We start from the raw sequence: 10,000 nt of genomic DNA on the forward strand, positions 1-10,000 counted from the left end.
GTGTTGCCCAACATGCCATGCCAAGGCCTCGGCCCGCACGCCATGCCACAACCTCGGCCCACATGTCTTGCCACGGCATTGCCCAACATGCCATGCCACGGCCTCGGCCCGTATGCCTTGCCACGGCCTCGGCCCAACTTGCCATGCCACGGCCTCGGCCCGCATTCCTTGCCACGGCATTGCCCAGCATGCCACGCCACCGTGTTGCCCGGCATGCCATGCCTAAGCGTTGGCCAACATGCCATGCCACGGCCCGCATACCATGCCACGGCCTCTGCCCACATACCATGCCACGGCCTCGGCCCGCATACCATGCCACGGCCTCGGCCCAGCATGCCAAGGCTGGAATGCCATGCCCCGGCCTCGGCCCGCGTGCCATGCCCGGCCTCGGCCCGCGTGCCATGCCCCGGCCTCGGCCCGCATGCCTTGCCAAGGCGTTGCCCAACATGCCATGCCACGGCCTCGGCCCGCATGCCATGCCATGGACTCGGCCCGCATGTCTTGCCACGGCGTTGCCCAACATGCCATGCCACAGCCTCGGCCCGCATGCCATGCCACGGCCTCGGCCCGCATGCCATGCCACGCCCTTGGCCCGCATGCCTTGCCACGGCATTGCCCAGCATGCCATGCCACCGCGTTGCCCTGCATGCCACGCCTTAGCTTTTGCCAACATGCCATGCCATGGCCTCGGCCCGCATGCCATGCCACCGCCTCGGCCCGAATAACTTGCCACGTCGTTGCCCAACATGCCATGCCACAGCCTCGGCCGGCATGCCTTGCCACTGCGTTGCCCAGCATGCCATGCCACCCCGTTGCCCGGCGTGCCATGCCTTAGCCTTGGCCAACATGCCATGCCACAGCAGCGGCCCGCATGCCATGCCACAACGTTGTCCAGCATGACAAGGCCGGAACGCCATGCCACGGCCTTGGCCCGCATGCCATACCACGGCCTCGGCCCGCGCGACATGCCACGGCCTCGGCCCGCATGACATGTCACGGCGTTGCCCAACATGCCATGCCACGGCCTCGGCCCGAATGCCATGCCACGGCCTCGGCCCACATGCCTTGCCACGGCATTGCCCAACATGCCATGCCACGGCCTCGGCCAGCATACCATGCCACGGCCTCGGCCCCCATGCCTTGCCACCGCGTTGCCCAGCATGCCATGCCACCGCGTTGCCCTGCATGCCATGCCACGGCCTCCGCCCGCATGCCATGCCACGGCCTCGGCCCGCATGCCACGCCACGGCCTCGGCCCGCATGCCTTGCCACGGCGTTGCCCAACATGACATGCCACGGCCTCAGCCAGCTTGCCATGCCACGGCCTCGGCCCGCATGCCTTGCCACCGCGTTGCCCAGCATGCCATGTCACCGCGTTGCCCGGCGTGCCACGCCTTAGCCTTGGCAAACATGCCATGCCCCGGCCGCGGCCCGCATGCCATGCCACAGCGTTGCCCAGCATGCCAGGACCGGAATACCATGCCACGGCCTTGGCCCGCATGCCATGCCACGGCCTCGGCTCGCATGACATGCCACGGCCTCGGCCCTCAAGACACGCCACGGCGTTGCCCAACATGCCATGGCACGGCCTCGGCCCGCATGCCTTGCCACGGCCTCGGCCCGAATGCCATGCCACGGCCTCGGCCCGCATGCCTTGCCACGGCGTTGCCAACATGACATGCCATGGCCTCAGCCAGCATGCCATGCCATGGCCTCCGCCCGCATGCCTTGCCACCGCGTTGCCCAGCATGCCATGCCACCGCGTTGCCCGGCGTGCCATGCCTTAGCCTTGGCCAACATGCCATGCCTCGGCCTCGGCCCGCATGCCATGCCACAGCGTTGCCCAGCATGCCAAGGCCGGAATGCCGTGCCACGGCCTCGGCCTGCATGCCATGCTACGGCGTTGCCCAACATGCCATGCCACGGCCTCGGCCCGCGTGCCTTGCCACCGCGTTGCCCAACATGACACGCCACGGCCTCGGCCCGCATGCCTTGCCACCGCGTTGCCCAGCATGCCATGCCACGGCCTCAGCCCGCATGCCATGGACAGCGTTACCCAGCATGCCTAGGCCGGAATGCCATGCCACGGCCTCGGCCCGCATGCCATGCCACGGCCTCGGCCCACATGCCTTGCCACAGCATCGCCCAACATGCCATGCCACGTCCTCGGCCCGAATGCCATGCCACGGCCTCGGCCTGCATGCCTTGCCACGGCGTTGCCCAACAGGCAATGCCACGGCCTCGGCCCGCATGCCTTGCCACCGCGTTGCCCAGCATGCCATGCCACCGCGTTGCCCGGCGTACCATGCCTTAGCCTTGGCCAATATGCCATGCCAGGGCCTCGTCCCTCATGCCATGCCACAGCATTGGCCAGCATGCCAAGGCCGGAATGCCATGCCACGGCCTCGACCTGCATGCCTTGCCACGGCCTCGTCCAGCGTGCCTTGCCACGGCGTTGCCCAGCATACCATGCTACCGCGTTGCCCGGCGTGCCATGCCTTAGCCTTGGCCAAGATGCCATGCCACGACCTCGACCCGCATGCCATGCCACAGCGTTGCCCAGCATGCCAAGGCCAGAATGCCAAGCCACGGCCTCGGCCCGCATGCCATGCAACGGCCTCGGCCCGCATGACATGCCACGGCTTCGGCCCGCATGCCTTGCCAAGGCGTTGCCCAACATGCCATGCCACGGCCTCGTCCCGCATGACATGACACGGCCTGGGCCCGCATGCCATGCCACGGCCTCGGCCCGCATGCCATGCCACGGCCTCGGCCCGCATGCCTTGCCACGGCGTTGCCCAACATGCCATGCCACAGCCTCAGCCAGCATGCCATGCCACGGCCTTGGCCCGCATGTCTTGCCACCGCGTTGCCCAGCATGCCGTGCCACCGCGTTGCCCGGCGTGCCATGCCTTAGCCTTGGCCAACATGCCGTGCCACGGCCTCGGCCCGCATGCCACGCCACGGCCTCAGCCCGCATGCCATCCCACGGCCTCGGCACGCATGCCTTGCCACGGCGTTGCCGAACATTCCATGCCACAGCCTCGGCCCGCATGCCATGCCAGGGCCTCGGCCAGCGTGCCATGCCACGGCCTCGACCAGCATGCCATGCCACGGCCTCAGCCAGCGTGCCATGCCACAGCGTTGCCTAGCGTACCATGCCTTAGCCTTGGCCAACATGCCATGCCACTGCCTTGGCCAGCATGTCGTGTCACTGCCACGGCCAGCGTGGCATGCCGGTCCGTTGCCCAGCTTGCCACGACCGTGGCGGCATGGCAAACCACGGCATTGCCCAGCATGCCATGCCACGGCCTCATCCCACATGCCTTGCCACGATGTTTCCCTGCATGCCATGGCACTGTCTTGGTCAGCGTGCCATGCCAAGGCACTGCCTTGTGTAGCACGCCGTGCCACAGCGTTGGCCAGCATGCCTTGCCGCGGCGATGCCCAGCATGCCAAGAAGGCTGGCATGCAGAGCCACGACGTTGCCCTACAAGCCACGGCCGGCATGCCATGCCACGGCCTTGGCCCTGGCATGTCCTTGGCCAGCATGCCACGCCACAGCGTTGTCCAGCAGGACGAGACGGGCATGCCCTGCCCTGGCCTCGGCCAGTAGGCCATCCCAAGGCGTTGCCCAGTGTGCCACGGCCTTTGCCACGCAGGCCATGCCAAGGACTTGGCCAGCAGCATGGCATGCCGCGAGCTGGGCGAGCATGCCATGCCACGGCATAGGCCGGCTTGCTTTTCCACGGCCTCGGCCTGCAGCATGCCATGCCTCGGCCTCGGCCAGCATGCCATTCCAATGCCCCGGCCGGCATGCCATGCCAAGGCCTTGGCCAGCAGCACGCCGGTGCCACTGGCTTGGCCAGCAGCATGCGCTGTCGTGGCCTTCGCGAGCATGCCATGCCATGACGTGGCCTTAGCAAGCATGCCATACGAATGCCCTGGCCGGCATGCCATGCCAATGCCATGGGCCAGCATGCCATGCCAAGGCCTTGGCCAGCGGCATGGCATGCCACGGGCTGGGCGAGCATGGCACGCCATGGCCTTGGCTAGCTGCAAGGCATGCCACGGCCTCGGCGAGCATGCCATGCCAAGGCCAAGGCCAAGTCGCTGTGCAAGGCATGGCCAAGGCGAAGGCCGCGGGCAAAGGCCAAGGCCAAGGCCATGGCATGCCACCGCCTTCATCGCTCTTTTTGAACATGATTCTGTTATAATCTTACCCAAACCATGCAACACAATTAAAAATGCACTACAATCAATTTTAAATGTCATGCCCTATTTTTTTGTAATTTTTCTTGAGTTTTTCGAATTTTTAAAACCCTTCTTTGGCAAAAAAAATCAAAATAAAATAAAATAAATGAAAAAAAAATTAATAATTTCTATAATTACTAGTGTCTCATCCTTTAATTATTGGAATTTTTTCATAATTTTTTGACCATTTTTATTAATTTTTATTAATTTTTAAGTATTAAAATTGAAATAAATTAAAATAAAATATTTCCGGCGGCAAAATATTTTTTTTTTAATTTTTTTTATGGTGTATTAAATTATTTCCTACAACTTTCATGTTGAAAGTTTTTGCAAAAAACCATTACTTTTTAAAAAAAATCCCATTATGACTCATCGAGCATGGTTGATGTTTCCTCCTGTCAGATTGAAAAGGGCTTAACAAGCTGCTATAAGGGGGGGCACCTCCCTTGCCCAGGGTAAGGCAGTGGCAGGTGTGCCCCATGTTGAGCGCGGCCTGGGCTGCGGCCTTGGGTGGCAAGCACCGCGGCTCGACCGCGGCCTGAGCCGCGACCTTGGGCGACTCGACCACGGCCTTGGGCGGCTCGAGCGCGGCCTTGGGCGGCCTGGGCGCGACCTTGGGCCGCTCGGGAGCAGCCTTAGGTGGCCTGGACCGCGGCCTTGGGCGGCCTGGGCGAGGCCTTGGGCGGCTCGGGCGCGGCCTTGGGCAGCCTGGGCGCGGCCTTGGTCAGCCTGGACTGCGGCCTTGGGCGCGGCCTAGGGCAGCATGGCATGGCATGCGCGAGGGCGTGGGCGGCCTGGCATGCACGCGGCGTGGGTGGCCTGGCATGCGCGCGGCCAGGGCAGTGCCACACGGCATGCGCGCGGCGTGGGCGGCCTGGTATGCCCGCGGCGTGGGTAGCACGGCATGGCATGCGCACGGCCTGGGCGGCCTGGCATGTAGCCGGCCTGGGCAACCTGACCTGGCATGCCCGTGACATGGGCAGAGTGGCCTGTGCGAATACCGCGCGCGCGGTCTTTTGACCGCGGTGTGCGTGTTGCGCGCATGGTCGCGCACGCCTTTGCACGCCTTCGCACGCAACGCACGTCTAGGGATAAGAACCGCAGCCAAGGTAGCCCAGCCCCAAGGCCAAGGTCGGCAGCATGGCATGCCAAGGCGGAGGCAGCCCAGCCAAAGCCAATAGCATGGCATGTCAAGGCCCAGGCAGCCCTGTCCAAGCCAGCAGCATGCCATGCCATGCCAAGGCCAAGGCCAGCAGCATGCCATGCCATGACCAAGGCAGCCCAGCCAAAGCTAGCAGCATGCCATGCCCTTGCCAAAGTAGCCCAGCCAAAGCCAGCAGCATGCCATGCCCAGGCCAAGGCCAGCAGCATGCCATGCCACGGCCAAGGCCAGCAGCATGCCATGCCCCTGCCAAGGCAGCCCAGCCAAAGCCAGCAGCATGCCATGCCAAGGCCAAGGCCAGTAGCATGCCATGCCACTGCCAAGGCAGCCCAGCCCAAGCCAGCAGCATGCCCTACCAAGGCCAAGGCCAGCAGCATGCCATGCCACGGCCAAGGCAGCCTAGCCAAAGCTAGCAGCATGCCATGCCCAGGCCAAGGCAAGCAGCATGCCATGCCACGGCCAAGGCCAGCAGCATGCCATGGCCCTGCCAAGGCAGCCCAGCCAAAGCCAGCAGCATGCCATGACAAGGCCAAGGCGAGCAGCATGCCATGCCCCGGCCAAGGTAGCCCAGCCAAAGCCAGCAGCATGCCATGCCCAGGCCGAGCCCAGCAGCATGCCATGCCACGGCCAAGGCAGCCCAGCCAAAGCCAGCAGCATGCCATGCCACGGCCAAGGCAGCCCAGCCAAAGCCAGCAACATGCCATGCCCAGGCCCAAGCCAGCAGCATGCCATGCCACGGCCAAGGAAGCCCAGCCAAAGCCAGCAGCATGACATGCCAAGGCCAAGGCCAGCAGCATGCCATGCCACGGCCTAGGTAGCCCAGCCAAACCCAGCAGCATGCCATGCCAAGGCCAAGGCCAAGGCTAGCTGCATGGCATGCCACGGCCAAGGGAGCCCTGCCAAGGCTAGCAGCGTGCCATGCCAAGACCAAGGCCAGCAGCATGCCATGCCACGGCCAAGGCATCCCAGCCAAAGAAATGCCGAGGCCAAGGCAGCCCAGCCAAAGCCAGCAGCCTGCCATGCCACGGCCAAGGCAGCCCATCCAAAGCCAGCAGCATGCCATGCCAAGGCCAAGGCCAGCAACATGCCATGCCCTGGCCAAGGCAGCCCAGCCAAAGCCAGCAGTATGCCATGCCAAGGCCAAGGCCAGCAGCATGCCATGCCACGGCCAAGGCAGCCCATCCAAAGCCAGCAGCATGCCCTGCCCAGGCCAAGGCCAGCAGCATGGCATGCCAAGGCCAAGGCAGCCCAGCCAAAGCCAGCCGCATGCCATGCCAAGGCCAAGGCCAGCAGCATGCCATGCCACGGCTAAGGCAGCCCAGCCAAAGCCAGCAGCATGCCATGCCAAGGCCAAGACCAGCAGCATGCCATACCCGGCGAAGGCAGCCCAGTCAAAGCCAGCAGCGTGCCATGCCATGGCCATGGCCAGCAGCATGGCATGCCATGGCCAAGGCAGCCCAGCCAAAGCCAGCAGCCTGCCATGCCAAGGCCAAGGCCAGCATCATGCCATGCCAAGGCCAAGGCAGCCCAGCCAAAGCCAGCAGAATGCGATGCCACGGCCAAGGCAGCCCTGCCAAAGCCAGCAGCATGCCGTGCCAAGGCCATGGCCAGCAGCATGCCATGCCACGGCCAAGGCAGCCCCGCCAAAGCCAGCAGCATGCCATGCCAAGTGTCACGGCCTTGGATTTGCTGAACCAACCCTCAGTCTTTCCAAGCCAACCGTGCGGCCTTAGATGCTTATAGCACGCCTTGCTTGCACCTAAGTAAGCCTTTAGTGGAAGGGAGCTAGGAGATTGCACGCACAAGAGAGACTTAGAGAGAACACTTGGAGAATGTTAGCTTTGTATTGCACTTGAGAGAAAGATTACAACTCTTGGATGGTTTGCGCAAATGAGGCCCTTCCCTTTATATATCCTTACAAAGATTATTCTATAACTACTATGTTGGACAGTGTTCTAGACACTTCCCCTTGCTAGAGTATTCTAGGACTATTCTAGTATGTACATGTCTAGAAGGTTCTACAAGGGCCTCTAACTATGTACAAGTTTCTAAAATGCTCCAGGGAGTTCCAGAAGCTTCCAGCATGCTCTACCACCTCCCAGGGCTTTCCAGTTCCACCATCCTCTTGACTGCTCTAGAGAATTCTGGATTCTTCTATTAGAGCCTCCCTTCTTCTAGCCATTCTCTAGAGAGTTCTAGCAATCTCCTTTGGTTTCCAACGCTTTCTGGTGAGGGCAGCATTAGGATTTCTTGGTCCGTGACACAAGGCCAAGGCCAACAGCATGCCATGCCATGGTGAAGGCAGCCCAGCCAAAGCCAGCAGCATGCCATGCCAAGGCCAAGGCCAGCAGCATGCCATGCCAAGGCCAAGGCAGCCCAGCCAAGGCCAGCAGCATGCCATGCCAAGGCCATGGCCAACAGCATGCCATGCCAAGGCCAAGGCCAGCAGCATGCCATGCCACAGCCAAGGCAGCCCAGCCAATGCCAGCAGCATGCCATGCCAAGTCTAGGGCAAGCAGCAGGCCATGCCACGGCCAAGGCAGCCCAGCCAAAGCCAGTAGCATGCCATGCCAATGCCAAGGCCAAGGCCAGCAACAAGCCATGCCAAGGCCAAGGCCATGGCAGCCCAGCCAAAGCCAGCAACATGCCATGCCATGGCCAAGGCCAGCAGCACGCCATGCCAAGGCCAAGGCAGCCCAGCCAAAGCCAGCGGCATGCCATGCCAAGGCCAAGGCCAGCCGAATGTCTTGCCATGGCCTTGTCCCGCAGCGTTGCGTGGCATGGCCTTGGCCAAGAACATCGCATGCCACGCCCTTGGCAAGCAATCCTGTCCCTTGGGTAATTGCCATTTGGTTTGGCTCTGACTTACGTACAAGTTGCCCTGCGAAATGCATGTCCCTCAGGTAATAGCCATTTGGTTGCCTTTGACTTGCGAACAAGTTGCCAGTGCTTTCCCAGCGGAAGCTTGTTGCGAAAAGCATGTCCCTCGGAAGTTGCCTGTTGCGTTTGTTAGTCGCATTCGAGCTATCCGATGCTTGCTCGGTTTCTCTAAGAGTTTTTCCACGTTCGTCGGGTTTTTTAATTATTTATTTACTCATAAAAATTATAATAAAATAAATAAAAAATAAAAAAATAATTAAAAAAATTACTATAATTACTAGTGCCTCATCTTATAATTGTTGGAATTTTTCTAGAATTTTTTGACTATTTTTAGTAATTTTTATTATTTTTTAAGTATTAAAATTGAAATAAATTAAAATAAAATATGGTGTCTTTAATTATTTCCTTCAACTTTTGTGTTGAAAATTCTTTCAAAAAAACGTTACTTTTAAAAAAAACCCCATTATGATTCCTGGAGAATAGGTGATGTTTCCTCCTACCAGATGAAAAAGGGCTTAACAAGCTACTATAAGGGGAGGGCACCACCCTTAAGGCTGGCCAGCATGGCCAGGCCACAGGCCACGCCTATGCCTAGGCGGGCGCTTGGCACATGCCATCGTTTGGCTTGTGGCACCGAAACTACATAGCCAAGCACGGGATGTGTCGATTGGCGGCCCGCAGTGGTGGCGGTGGCATGTCGGCCTAGGCCAGCATGCAATGCCACAGCCTTGGCCAGCAACATGGCATGCCAAAGCCTTGGCCAGCAGCATGCCATGCCCCGGCCTTGGCAAGCATGTCATGCCATGGCCTTGGCCAGCAACATGCCATGCCACGGCCTTGGCCAGCATGTCATGCCACAGCTTTGGCCAGCAGCATGCCATGCCACAGCCTTGGCCAGCAACATGGCATGCCAAAGCCTTGGCCAGCAGCATGCCATGCCCTGGCCTTGGCAAGCTTGTCATGCCACGACCTTGGCCAGCAGCGTGCCATGCTACGGCCTTGGCCAGCAGCGTGCCATGCCCCGGCCTTGGCCAGCATGTCATGCCACGGCCTTGGCCAGTAGCATGCCATGCCACAGCCTTGGCTAGCGACATGGCATGCCAAAGCCTTGGGCAGCAGCATGCCATGCCCCCGCCTTGGCAAGCATGTCATGCCACGGCCTTGGCCAGCAGCATGCCATGCCACGGCCTTGGCCAGCAAGCATGCCATGCTCCGCCCTTGGCCAGCAAGCATGCCATGCCACGGCCTTGGCCAGCAGCATGCCATGCTCCGGCCTTGGCCAGCAAGCATGCCATGGTCCGGCCTTGGCCAGCAAGCATGCCATGCCATGGCCTTGGCCAGCAGCATGCCATGCCAAAGCCTTGGCCCCGACCTTGGCTAACATGTCATGCCACGGCCGTGGCCAGTAGCACGCCATGCCACGGCCTTGGCCAGCCGCAGCATGCCGTGCCTAGTCCTTGGCCAGCAGCATGCCATGCCATGCCATGCGACGGCCTTGGCCTGCAATATGCCATGCCAAAGCCTTTGCCAGCAGCATGGCAAGCCCAAGCCTTGGGCAGCAGCATGCCATGCCAACGCCTTGGCCAGTAGCATGCCTTGCCACGGCCTCGTCCAGCAGCATGGCATGCCATGCCACGGCCTTGGCCATCAGCATGCCTTGCCACGGCCTTGTCTAGCAGCATGGCATGCCCCGGCCTTGGCCAG

General features: G+C 61.3%; 1 pseudogene; it reads right to left on the minus strand.

The window, feature by feature from the left end:
* LOC145813072 (uncharacterized) overlaps window positions 1-10,000 on the minus strand; it is a 68,662-nt pseudogene that overhangs the window by 54,154 nt on the left and 4,508 nt on the right.

The sequence above is a fragment of the Camellia sinensis genome, chromosome 15, assembly GCF_055761805.1.
Source record: "Camellia sinensis isolate YWXY chromosome 15, ASM5576180v1, whole genome shotgun sequence".
In the NCBI taxonomy this organism is placed as follows: Eukaryota; Viridiplantae; Streptophyta; class Magnoliopsida; order Ericales; family Theaceae; genus Camellia; species Camellia sinensis.